The following is a 13279-nucleotide window of genomic DNA, read 5'->3' as shown; positions in this document are numbered from 1 at the left end:
GCCTCAATTTAAAATGGAAAAACTGGACTAAGTCATTGGTAAAGCTTCATCTACCTTCTGTAAGGCCTTGTTCACATTTCTTCCACAATTAACAGTGCAAATGCGCACGCACATACACACACATACACACACACACACAGGTTAAAGGTTAAATCTCATTATGATCTTTATAAAATGAACAGGTCCATAGGAAAAAAAATTATTATAAAATAATGGACTACTTATACCCATAAAACTTAATACAGATTTGAGGATGGTGAAAGAATGTGTCTATGCTCTTGGGGTATAACATATATATTTTATATGTGCCATAGTCCCCCCTTATCTGTGGAGGGATACATTCCAAGACCCCCCAGTGGATGCCTGAAACCACAGATAGTACTGAACCCTATATATACTATGTTTTTTCCTATATAAACATATGTACCGGGGGGCCTGGGTGGTTCAGTTGGTTAAGTGTATGACTTCGGTTCAGGTCATGATCTCACAGTTCGTGGGTTCGAGCCCCACATCAGGCTCTGTGCTGACAGCTCAGAGTCTAGAGCCTGCTTCAAATTCTGTGTCTCCCTTGCTCTCTGCCCTTTCCCCACTTGCACTCTGTTTCTCTCTCTCAAATATGAATAAACGTTAAAAAAATTTTTTTAAACATATGTACCTATCAAGTTTAATTTATAAATTAGGATATTTGACAACAATAACTGATAATAAAATAGAACGATTATAACAATAAATTGTTATAAAAGTTATGCGTATGTGCCTCTCTCTCTAAATATCTTATTACACCATGCTTGCTCTTTTTCTCCTTGTGTTATTAAGAGGATAAAATACGCACATGATGAGATGAAAGGAGGTGAATTACACAGGCATTGTGACATAGCGTTAGGCTACTATTGACCTTCCAATATTCATTAGAAGAAGGATTATCTGCTTCCCAATTGCAGTTGACTAAAGGTAACCAAAATGGCAGAAAGCAAAACCGCAGAAAGGGGAGACCACTGTATAAATAATGTGCCTTGTAGCTAAATCAATAATACGGGCTTATATTTGTACAATGCTTTAGTGTTTGCAAAGCAATTTTATGTCCTATCACTTTCAGTTTTGAGCCACACAGCTACTTTAAGAAATAGGCAGGGCGATACAAATTATGTCCTTTTTACAAATAAATAGATGTGACACTTCAAAGTGTCAAATGACTTGCCCCAGTTTACAGAGCAACGGGCTGACGTCGGACCTTCTCCCAGTCACTGGCATTCATTCCCATCAGCCACACTGCCAGGCCACGGGGATGACAGTAACCTTCAGTGGCTCCCTCACCCCCTCACTTCGCCTTTCTGTTCTGCTCATTCCATAGCTCAGCTAAAATCACTGAGAACCCCAGAACAGCGAGGCAATGCGACTGCCAAACTTTCATAAAATAGAGGCTCTCACAAGGATATTCAACCAGCCACTCCTCTGTCAACCCACAGAACCAGCACATTTTAGTCTCTGCAGTGGGGACCGCATGACTCCTTTTTTCTTTTCTCTTAAACTTTAGACAAGAAAATGAAATACACACTATATATTAACCTGTTCATTTACAAATTATGATGCACACAAAAAAATGATGACTCATATCATATATCCCTCATTCTTAACTGAACCCATCTTAAATAACAAAATGGCTTACATCTACACAAAATCATTTGAGTTCTTTCTATCTTTAATGTGTCACCCACTTTTGGGGCGCCTGGGTGGCTCAGTCAGTTAAGCATCCAACTTCGGCTCAGGTCATCTCACAGTTCATGGGTTCGAGCCCCACGACGGGCTCTGTACAGACAGCTCAGAGTGTGGAGCCTGCTTCAGATTCTGTGTCTCCCTCTCTCTATGTCCCTCCCCCACTCACGCTCTGTCTCTCTCTCTCAAAACATTAAAAAAAAAAAATCTAATGTGTGTCACCGACTTTCAATATGCCTAACAGTCCAAACACAATGTGAAGACTAAATCACATCATTATAAGTGCTGGTGTGTTCAAACAACATCAGGCATAAATCCTGTCTAAGAACCACAACTGGTTGCCAACATAGTAAATATTCATTTTAATCCAATTAACTAAAGTTAAGCATAAATATATGAAGATTGTAAAAGGATGGACCCAATGCCACAGTCTTGTTATCACTTTTATTTGTCATCTCATTTAAATGGATAAACCACGGCTCCTTCTGAGTTCTCCTGGCGGGAGTTACTTCTCATGGCCTTAATACCTGGAGCTCTCTCCATGAGCAAATTTCTTTCTCATTTTAACTCTAGAAATGTTCGGGAACATTAATTACGGGTCTATTGTGCATAGAGTGACCTAAGAATATCTTAAAAAGAAATAGTCCTTGACTCCGCCCTTTATCACACTTGACATTCACGGTATGAAAGAGTCCCCTCGCTCTACCAGAGGCCTTCTCACCACCTCCACTGCCAAGTGCAGCTTCTGGGTATTTGCAGGAGTCTCCTAACTGCTCCCCCTGCTTCTGCCCCTGACTCCCTGCCATCAGTATTTAATGCAGCCCAAAACCGATCATGTTACCGCTGTGGCTCAAAACCTCCCGGGACCTCATGTCTCACACTGAAGAAGGCCCAAATCCTTACCATCACTCCCCAAAACCCTACAGGATCCACCCTGTTGGTTTCTGTGACCTCAATTTCTATTCTTCTACCTGCCGATCACTCCATTTTAGCCACCCTGGCTTCTTTGCCATTCTTGGAACACATCAGGCATGTTCCTGTCTCAGAACCTTTGCCTTGGCCAGTGCCTCTGCCAGAAGCAATTTACGCCCAGACTGACCTTGGCACATTGTCTCACCTCTTTCAATTCTCTGCTCCAATGCCACCTCTCAATAAGGTCTCCCCCTATCACCCTATTTAAAATTGCCGCATAAAAGAGAGAGAGGCAAATCAGGAAGCAGACTCTTAACTATAGAGAAGAGACTGATGGTTAGCAAAGCGTAGGCAGATGGGGGAATGGGGAAAATGAGCGACAGGGATCAAGGAGGGCTCTGGTGGGGATGAGCACCGGATGTTGTAAGGAAGTGCTGAATCACTATATTGTACACCTGAAACTAATATTACACTGGATGGATGGGAATTTAAATTAAAACATTACAAATTTTGCTGCATATACCCCCACCCTCCCCAGTGCTCTCTGCAATTAGAAGTTATGAGGAGAAGAACAATCCAGAGCTGGGAAACGCATAAAAAAAGAAGAAATAAGTGGTTAACAAGCACAAGAGGAAAGAGTGTGTAACTTCACGAATAATTGAAGAAATACATATCAAACCAATAAGACCATTTTTCATCTATTATGTTCGCAAAGGTTTTTAAAATTATAATACTCAATGCTGGCAGAGGAACACAGAAAAATGTACGTTTAGACACCGCCCTTTAGAAAATAGAGCCCTTTTGGAAAATTATTCAGCAAATGTGTCAAAAGCCTTAAAATATTCAGGAATTAATTTGCATAATTTTACCCTAAATGCGGAAAAAACTTTATGAGCAAAGATTTTATTACAGCTGTATTTACAAAAGCAAATTTTGGAAGCATCCTAAATGACCCACGATAAGAAAATGATTAAGTAAACTATACATGGCTCATCAACTCGATTCCCTTGTTAATGACTCATTAATACTTTAACAACATGGAAAAGTCCTAATGAGATGGTATATAACCCCCACCCCAGTAGATTAGGGAAAAAAGATGGGAAGGAGGCAAGTGAAATATACACAGAACCCAGGACAGAGCTGTGCTGGGTCTGACCCCATCTGTCTAATGCCAAACCCTCAAAGACTGATAATGTGTTCTGCTCTCCTGCATCTGAGGTTTGTAGTTTCAATGCCTAAAAACCTTACTATTTCCAAACTCTTATTCACTGTCTCCAGGCACCCTGAGCACGTAGGTACACAGGCACCAGTTCCAAGGCTCCACTGTTGCCAAGGGACACATTATGAATTAGGCCCCAGAGTCACCTCACTCCAAATACTGAAAGTATAAATACAAACAAAAATATAAGAACAGAAGGGTCAAAGAGACAATAAATGTATTTGTAGAAAAGTAAAGCTGAATCCTATGAAAGAGTAAATTGGAATCAGGACTGACTGGGCATATAATGCCATATTTTGATGGGCATAATTTGGCCCCCAGAACTGCCTTATTATGGAGTCTGCCACACAGACAGTTCAGTCACAGGCTATTGTAAATATGCTACAAAACGCCCTCACCACTACAATTTCTATTATCTTTGACACCATCTAATCCCATGGCATTGCTTTTACACAGTAAGATCATTGGATCCACTCTGAAAAGTTCTGGCAGAATAAATCACAAGTTGGATAAACTTGATATGTGAACATGAAAATGGGAGCTCACGATTACACCAGGTAGCATACCGGGCCTTAGAATTTTCTATACCACCTGACGTTGTTTACTCATCTAACACAGACATATTTTCTTTCGCTTCAAAAAGATCTGTTAACTATTGGGCTTTGTCTTAAAGTGCTTTGCTGGAGGCAACGGAGGACTGAGCGCTTGGCCGCTTTTCCGAAGAAAGTTCTTATAGTCTATATAAGTTCTATATAGTTCTATATAGAAAGTTCTATAGCTCTTACCTGGTTCCAACAGCAATTCTCTGACACCAAGTGGGTGTCCAGGATTCAGTCTAATTCTGACACTAACCACCTGGAGTAAGCATGAGATCTTATGAGTGAAGGATTCAGTCTCACGAGATTGCCCCACTTCAGACACCAGCACAAGGGGAATCCCTGGGCCACGCACACTGTGCTCAGCTGACTGCAAATATTAAATCATTATTTTGTACACCTGAAACTAAAATGTTATGTGTCAATTACACATCTGTTTAAAAAAATTCCAAAAAGAAAAAATTGAGGGTTTCCAAGGCTCCCCTTAGGTTCGATAATTTGCTAGAACAACTCCCAGAAGCCAGCAAAGAAGCTATATTTACAATGACAGTTTTATGATAAGGTATACAACTCAAGAAATGAACAAAATGAAAGAGACACACAAGGCAAGGTGTGGGAGGCGTGCAGGGCACAGAGTTTCCTTCCATGCCTTCTCAGCAGCTCTACCCTCCCAGGATCTCAATGAGTCCACCAACCTAGAAGCATCTCAGAACTTCACTGATCAAGAGTTTTTATCAAAGATTCCTTATCTAAACATGATTTATGGCATCAATGGCCATTAGTGATTGAGCTCAATCTCCAGGCCCTCTCTTCTCCCTGCTGGTGGGGCATAAGGCTTGGTCTTTCTGGTGTGGCCAGCTCTTCCCCTGAAACTAAGGGTCTACCAGGAGTCATGTCATTGGCACCAACTCAGATTTGGCCAGAAGGGAGGTTGTTATGAATAATATAAGATACTCCCATCACTTAGAAAATTCCAAAAGGTGGGGTGCCTTAGTGATCAGTCAGCTAAGTGTCCAACTCTTGATTCCGGCTCAAGTCATGGTCTCAGGGTCATGAGCCCCATGTCGGACTCCACACTGACAGTGCAGAGCCTGCTTGGGATTCTCTCTCTCCCTCTCTCTCTGCCCCTCCGCCACTCATATGTGTGTGCTTTCTCTCTCTCAAAATAAATAAATAAAAAAAATTCCAAAAGGTTTTGCAGTTCTCTGCCAGGAACCTGGGACAAAGACCAAATATAGTTTTTATTATACCACACTTCCAAAGTGTGTTTTCTAGGTAAATCTCTTTACTTCCATTTTCTAAAATGTATTGTGAAGTTAACATATTTAATTTCCTTGACAACCATAACCCAGGTTTCTATAACTCTGGATGTACCACAGTGCTGAACACAGTTCTTTGTGCAAAGAATGTATTTCAACAGGTGTGCACTTTCCCAGAAGACTAAGGGCTGTAGAAGAGTTAGACCAGTTAGATTAAGAACAGAAGGTTACTGGGGTGTGTGGGTGGCTCAGTCGGTTAAGCATCTGACCTCAGCTCAGGTCATGACCTCATGGTTCGTGAGTTTGAGCCCCGTATCGGGCTTTGTGCTGACAGCTTGGAGCCTGGAGCCTACTTTGGATTCTGTGTCTCCCTTGCTCTCTGCCCCTCGCTCATTCTCTCTCTCTCTCTCAAAAATAAATAAACATTAAAAGTTTTTTTTAAAAAACTAGAAGGTGACTTTTCCCAAACTAGTGGTGTTTTTCTGGATTCTTTGGATAGCAAGAGACACCTGACTTGAATTTGCTTAGAGGAGATTTATTGGGGGGCGGGGGGGGGGGGGAGGGGTAGCTCACAGAATAACAAGAAGAGCTCTTTCTTCAACCATGATCACAAAGACAGAAAACCAAGAAACTTCTGAGACTCCAGACACGAGAACCATGACAACACATTAGGTCTCTGTCTCTTTGTCCCTCACTGCCTCTCTCTCTGCTCCCCTCCTCTTATGTATTTTTTACTTTTCTATGCTAGCTTCCTTCTTTCCTGTTGCTGATTTGCTTCTTCTCAGATGCTGCAGCAGCAGCTTTGTGACTGGAGGGGGAAAGGGTCTTGCCACCACCCATCTTAGGACTTTGATTAGAAATACCCAAGGCCTAGGGCGCCTGGGTGGCTCAGTGGGTTAAGCATCTGACTTCAGCTCAGGTCATGATCTGAGGTTTGTGAGTTCAAGCCCCGCCTTGAGCTCTGTGCTGACAGCTCGGAGCCTGGAGCCTCCTTCAGATTCTGTGTCTCCCTCTCTCTCTGCCCCTCCCCTGTGCATGCTCTGTTTCCCTCTGTTTCTCTCTCTCTCTCTCTCTCTCTCTCTCTCAGAAATAAATGCTAAAAAAAAAAAAAATTAAAAAAAAAAAAGAAAGAAATATCCAAGGCTTGCACTTAGATTCTTACTCCTTGATCAACATTATAGTCAGGCAGATGGAGGAAGAGGAGTCACGTGAGCAGAAAACAATTAAAATGTGTAACATGTATTGAAATTTACTATATGCCAGGCATCTAACCCTGTACTTAGCAAACACTGATAAAATATTTGGTATGTGCCCTGTTTTGGGTACATTATAAATATTAACCAGTTACTCCTCACAACAACCCTTAGGCAGATGTTACATTATTCCCATTGTAGGGTGAAAAGCTAAGAATCTTGTCCAAGACCACATGGCTAGTAAGCAGTAGAGCTGGAATGTGAACCCAGGCAGTCTGGTTCCTGAGTTTGTGCTTTCAACCACACCGCTAGACAGTCTCCCCACTTTACATCATTTAACCTACACGTGAGGTAAATGGTATAATTATCACCATTTCACAAAGGGAGACACAGGGCATGTCCATCAAGTGGTAGGGTCAGGATTCAAAACCACAGAGTATGAGTCCAAAGCCCACGTTCATTTTTTTTTTTATGCTTATTTTGGAGAGAGAGAGAGAGAGAGAGAGAGAGAATGCAGGGGACAGGCAGAGAAAGAGGGGGACAGAAGATCCAAAGCAGGCTTCTTGCTGACAGCAGAGAGCCGGCTGTGGGGCTCGAACCCATGAACCACGAGATCGTGACCTGAGCCGAAGTCAGACACTTAACCAACTGAGCCACCCAGGCTCCCCAAAGCCCACGCTTTTAATCACTGTGCTGTGTTGCAGAGTTGGGGGATGAGGGGTGTGGTGCCTTGAAGACGAGGGAGAGGTATAAGAAGACAGTGCATCCATTACATTCAGTACAGCGTGCCAAGCCAGTCATGCTTAGAAATCCTTACTCGCCCAGGGGTGTCTGGGTGGCCCAATCAGTTGAGTGTCTGACTTCTACCCGGGTCATGATCTTGTGGTTCCTGAGTTCAGAGCCCCCACACTGGGACTCACTGCTGTCAGCACACAGCCCACTTCAGATCCTCTGTCTCTCTCTCTCCCTGTCCTTCCCCTGCTTGTGCTCTCTCTCTCTCAAAAATAAACATTTAAAGAAAAAAAAAAAAAAAAAAGAAATCCTTACTAGCCCCAACCTAACCTGGAGAGCCAGTCATGCTCAGCAGTAGAAAGCTGTGATCAGCGCCAAGTTGAGGTCAAGGTCAAAGAAGAGAAAGCCAACAGAGCCATGGGAGAAAATCAGGCCTAGAATAAGGGTCTGAGGAAACCTCCTACAAAGAGAGAGTCAGCCTGGGACACTGACACTTCTCTGGGAGGGTGTATACGAAAGAGTACAGAAGGTTACATTCAAGAAACAGCTGGAATTCTTTTAGAGTTCCTACAGCACGGGTTATGTCCTTGCCCCCAGAAAGTCACAGGACTGTGTCAACTTAGATTTCCTCAGAAATGCCTTCACTGAGCTATGATTTAATGTCATGCTTTCAGCTTTTATCAAGAATTCAGTTAACTGATGTCCATTTGAGGAACATTTTGTGGTCTTCAGAAAACCTGCAACTGAATACACTGTTCTTACCTTAACAATGAGCGTAACATTCTGACCACAATTTGGAATCAGAGAAATCTTTGTCTTTCCTGGCAAACGTGTGCTTATTTTTATCAGACAATAGGAGTTATACAACATTACCTGTTTCCCCTTTTGCATGGGCCCCTGTGAACCAGAAGTTAAATTTTGTGCTTCCTTTTTCCATTATTATCCTAGATTCTTGGATGTCTCCTAATGAATTCTGATGGCCCTTTTTGCCTTGAACCATTTTGGGGTGTGTGTGTGTGTGTGTGCACTTTACTTTTTCATTGTGAAGTAGAGTATACATACAAAGGAGTGTACAAAACAAAAACACACAGCGTAACAATTATCTCAAGACAAATACCCATAAATACCCATATAACCACCACGCAGGTCAATAAACGGGAACTGCCAGCACCCCAAAATCCCTTTCATCCTCCTCCCAAACACCATGCATCCCATCTCTCCACCCACCCCTCATTCTCCTCCTTCTTCTTCTGATTGCTTCGCTTCTCTTTATACTCCTATTAACAGTATATCCCTCAATACTACGGTCTGGTGCTGCACTTTTTCTTTTAACCTTACCTGAATGGAATCAGGCATTCTGCGGTCTTCTGTGACTGGCTAATTTCACTCAATATTACAAATGAGTATATTTATAATCCCTGCTATTGTTTATATTTGCAGTCCATTCATTTTCGTATCTGTAGAGTCTGCCATCATATGACTAGATCACAATTTATCCATTTTCCTATGATAGGCATTATGATTTTTTATTTTCCTTGATTGCTAATGTGGCTGAGAACCTTTTCATATGCTTATGACTCATTTGAAAATCCTTTTTTTGAACCATCATTTTGAACCAAGGACATGGATTCTCACACGGAGCCTCTGGAAGGAACTCAGCCCTGCCCACTCCTTGAGTTTAGCCCAGCAACACCCATCTTTGGGTCCTTTGCCTTGTAGAACTGTGAGGTAATAAATTTGGGTTGCGTTAAGCCACTAGGTGTGTGGTAATCTGTTACAGCAGCAACGGGAAATTAATAAACAAGGAAAGGGAAGATGACTGCTTAGATCATTAAGATCATTTATATCAAAACAAATGAAATAATGTAATGATATTTTTGCTTCATTAAGGTGTTACAGCACTGCCTATTCCTATCACTTAAAATAGAAAAATGATCTTTAAAATTGAAGTATAATGTATATGCAGTGATACATACAGGTCTTAAACATATTATTTGATGAGTTGTGACAAATGTATACATCTGTGTAACCAACATTCAAATCAAGTTACAGAACATTTCATTCTTCCAGAAGTGCCTTAAGCCCCTCTCCCATCATTTCTCAGCGCCTCCCTGCCCCCACCATCTAGGAAACCACTGATCTGACCTCTCTTCCTATAGGTTAGCTTTGCCTCTTCCAGGACTTCAAATAAAAGAATCATACAATATGGGGGCGCCTGGGTGGCTCAGTCAGTTAAGTGTCTGACTCTTGATTTCAGCTCAAGTCGTGATCTCACGGTTTGTGGGATCGAGCCTTGCATTAGGCTCTGTGTTGGCAGTGTTGAGCCTGCTTGGGATTCCCTCTTCCTCTTCTCTCTGACCTTCCCCCATGCTTTCACTCTCTGTCTCTCAAAAAATAAAAAAATAAAAAATAAAAATAAATCATACATTATCTACTCTGTTGTGTTTGGTAAGAACACTGAGTTTGAAGTTAAGGACTGCAACACAAATTCTGGGTCTTCTACTCACCAATTCTTTGAACTCAACCAAGCATCAGCCTTTCAGAGGCTAAGTTTCCATTTAGAATATAAACTGCCAGGGTGCCTGGGTGGCTCAGTGGGTTAAGCGTCCGACTTTGGCTCAGGTCATGATCTCACGATTTGTGGGTTAGAGCCCCACATTGGGCTCTGGACTGACAGCTCAGAGCCTGGACCCAACTTCAGATACTGTGTCTCCCTCTCCCTGTCCTTCCCCTGCTCACACTCTGTCTCTCTCTCAGGAATAAATAAACATTTTTAAAAAATAGAATATAAACTGCAAAAAAAAATATATATATAATATATATATATTTATATATATATTATATATATTTTATATTATATATTATATATATATTTTATATTATATATATTATATTATATAAATATATATTATATATAGTATATAAATATATAAATATATTTTATATTTAATATATATATTTATATTTTATATATATATTTTATATATATGTGTGTATATATATATATATATATATATATATATATACATATAAACTGCTCACCTCATAGCTGCTGTCAAGATCACAGGAGATCATCTGATAAAAGTGCCTTGTCATTTCTTAAATGGTCTACACTTGTAAATACTTATTTCCAACTCAAAACAGAAATTGGGTGTTAACAATCTTTGGGTAATGGGATAATAACTGATTTTTAAATTTTCTTAATATTTTTCTATATTTCTCAAGTTTGTACATTAATACATATTCCTTTTAAAATAAAAACGTTATGGGACGCCTGGGTGGCTCAGTCTGTTAAGCGTCCGACTTCAGCTCAGGTCATGATATCGTGGTTTGTGGGTTCAAGCCCCACATCGGGCCCTGTGCTGACAGCTCAGAGCCTGGAGCCTCCTTTGGATTCTGTGTCTCCGGCTCTTTCTTCCCCTCCCCTACTCGTGCTCTGTCTCTCAAAAATGAATAAAACGTTAAAAATATTAAATAAAATTAAAATGTCATTTTATTTAATTTTAAATTTATTTATTTATTTTGAGAGAGAGCACATATGAGCAGGGGAGGGGAGGAAAGACAAGGAGAGAGAAAGTCTCAAGCAGGATCTGCATTGCCAGCACGGAGCCCAATGAGGGGATCAATCCCATGAACTGTCCTGACCCAATTCGAAATCAAGAGTCAGATGCTCAACCAACTGAGCAAAAAAAAAAAAAAAAAGTCATTTTAAAATAAATTAGCACAGGAATGTTTATCAACTCTGATTTCATGCCACACATTCTTTTTAAAATTCTGATTTAATTAATAATTCCAATCTTCAAATATGTATTGGTGTAAATCACGGTAGAGTTTTAGTCATTCCTACACAAGAAGCGGCAGAAAGTAAGCTAATAAGGATAACACACTACTATTTTCTCATTTTATACATCTAAGGAATGCCTAACACAGCATAAAATACAATGCTGCTGTGATGCTGTACTTAAGAATAAGCCACATCATTCAGTATAGCATGTCACACTGTTCAGATACAAAATCCTACCTCTAAATCCTTCCCATTGCCATTGTGAAGAGAGGAAGAAAGCAAAGAAACGGAGAGACACAAACATTGAAGAAAGTGTAATAGGGAACTGTATTTGAAATCACAAGAATTGCCCCATAGAACAAGCTTTAGGTTTCAGAATTGCACAGATCAGGGTAGTAGCTTCCACAAATTGGGATCAAAACAATAGTGGCTAACACTGATGAAGCGTTTACTATTCGCTAGGCACTATTTTAAGCACATTATAAACACTGATTCTTTTTATTTCTCACTACAGTCCTACGAGATGAGGGCTATTGTGCCCCCACTTAAGAGGGGGAAGGCCACTTATTTAGTGGCCGACATAGCATGGTATCAGATCCCATGCTCTCAATCATAACTCTATACTCACTTTCTAATGATGGCTGGAAAATGACTGCATTTAAAGTTTGAATTGTAGGGGCACCTGGGTGGCTCAGTCAATTGAGGCTCCGACTTTGGCTCAGGTCATGATCTCATGGTCAGTGAGTTCAAGCCCTCCGTCAGGCTCTGTGCTGACACCTCAGAGCCTGGAGCCTGCTTTGGATTCTGTCTCCCTCTCTCTCTGCCCCTCCCCCACTCATGCTCTGTTCTGTCTCTCAAAAATGAATAAACGTTAAAAAAAATAATAATAGGGGCGCCTGGGTGGCGCAGTCGGTTAAGCGTCCGACTTCAGCCAGGTCACGATCTCGCGCTCCGTGAGTCGGGCTTCGAGCGCTTCGAGCGTCGGGCTCTGGGCTGATGGCTCAGAGCCTGGAGCCTGCTTCCGATTCTGTGTCTCCCTCTCTCTCTGCCCCTCCCCCGTTCATGCTCTGTCTCTCTCTGTCCCAAAAATAAATTAAAAAAAAAAAAATAATAATAATAATAATAAAAGTAACAAATAAAAAATTAAGTTTGAATTGTAAATAATTCCAGCCAAAAAAGACTAAAAATTGTCATGAATTAGTACATGACCTTTGAGAAAAAGAAGTGATCAAGTACGCACTCATGGAGAATGTGTAACCACATGAGACATTTAAGAAGATCAAAATATACAAACTTAGGACAACAGAGGAAGTGCTTCTAGGCAGGATCAGGAGGGAGACATGTCCCCCCAGTCGTGCTTGTTTATTTTTTTATTTTATTTTATTTTATTTTATTTTATTTTATTTTATTTTATTATTTTACGTTGTTTTTAATTTCTTTTAAGTTTATGTGTTTATTTTGAGCCAGAGAGAGACAGAGAGAGAGGAAGAAAGAGAATCTCAAGCAGACATCTCTGCTGACAGTGCAGAGCCTAACGTGGGGCTAGTACCCAAGAACTGCAGAATCATGGCCTGAGCAGAAATCAAAAGTCAGATGCTTAACCAACTGAGCCACCCAGGTGCCCCTCCCCAAGTCATACCTCTTAAAATTATCCAATTTTAAGAAGTTCCCTACTGGGGAAGTAATATAGTTAATATCAGAGCTAGTGTCTAGTCTCTCTACTTGAAGTAAAAATTTAGCAAATAATAGGTAGTTCACTCCATAGTCCAGATTTTGTTCCTCCCAATCCTTTCTGTTATCATTTTAAAGTCCCGGGTAAAGAATCTACTTCCAAGTCTTATTGAAGTTCTGTATCAGCACCAGGTGAATCA

At 40.9% G+C, this 13279-nt stretch overlaps 1 long non-coding RNA gene across 2 annotated transcripts in view; it reads right to left on the bottom strand.

Moving 5' to 3' along the window:
- Window positions 1–13279, bottom strand: part of LOC131506493 (uncharacterized) — a 103390-nt gene that overhangs the window by 70644 nt on the left and 19467 nt on the right. The gene's annotated exons all lie outside the window — the stretch shown is intronic.

Source organism: Neofelis nebulosa, chromosome 3 (genome assembly GCF_028018385.1).
Source record: "Neofelis nebulosa isolate mNeoNeb1 chromosome 3, mNeoNeb1.pri, whole genome shotgun sequence".
NCBI lineage: Eukaryota > Metazoa > Chordata > Mammalia > Carnivora > Felidae > Neofelis > Neofelis nebulosa.
The sequence above is the reverse complement of the archived record's forward strand: the minus strand, read 5'-3'. Positions and strand labels throughout refer to the sequence as shown.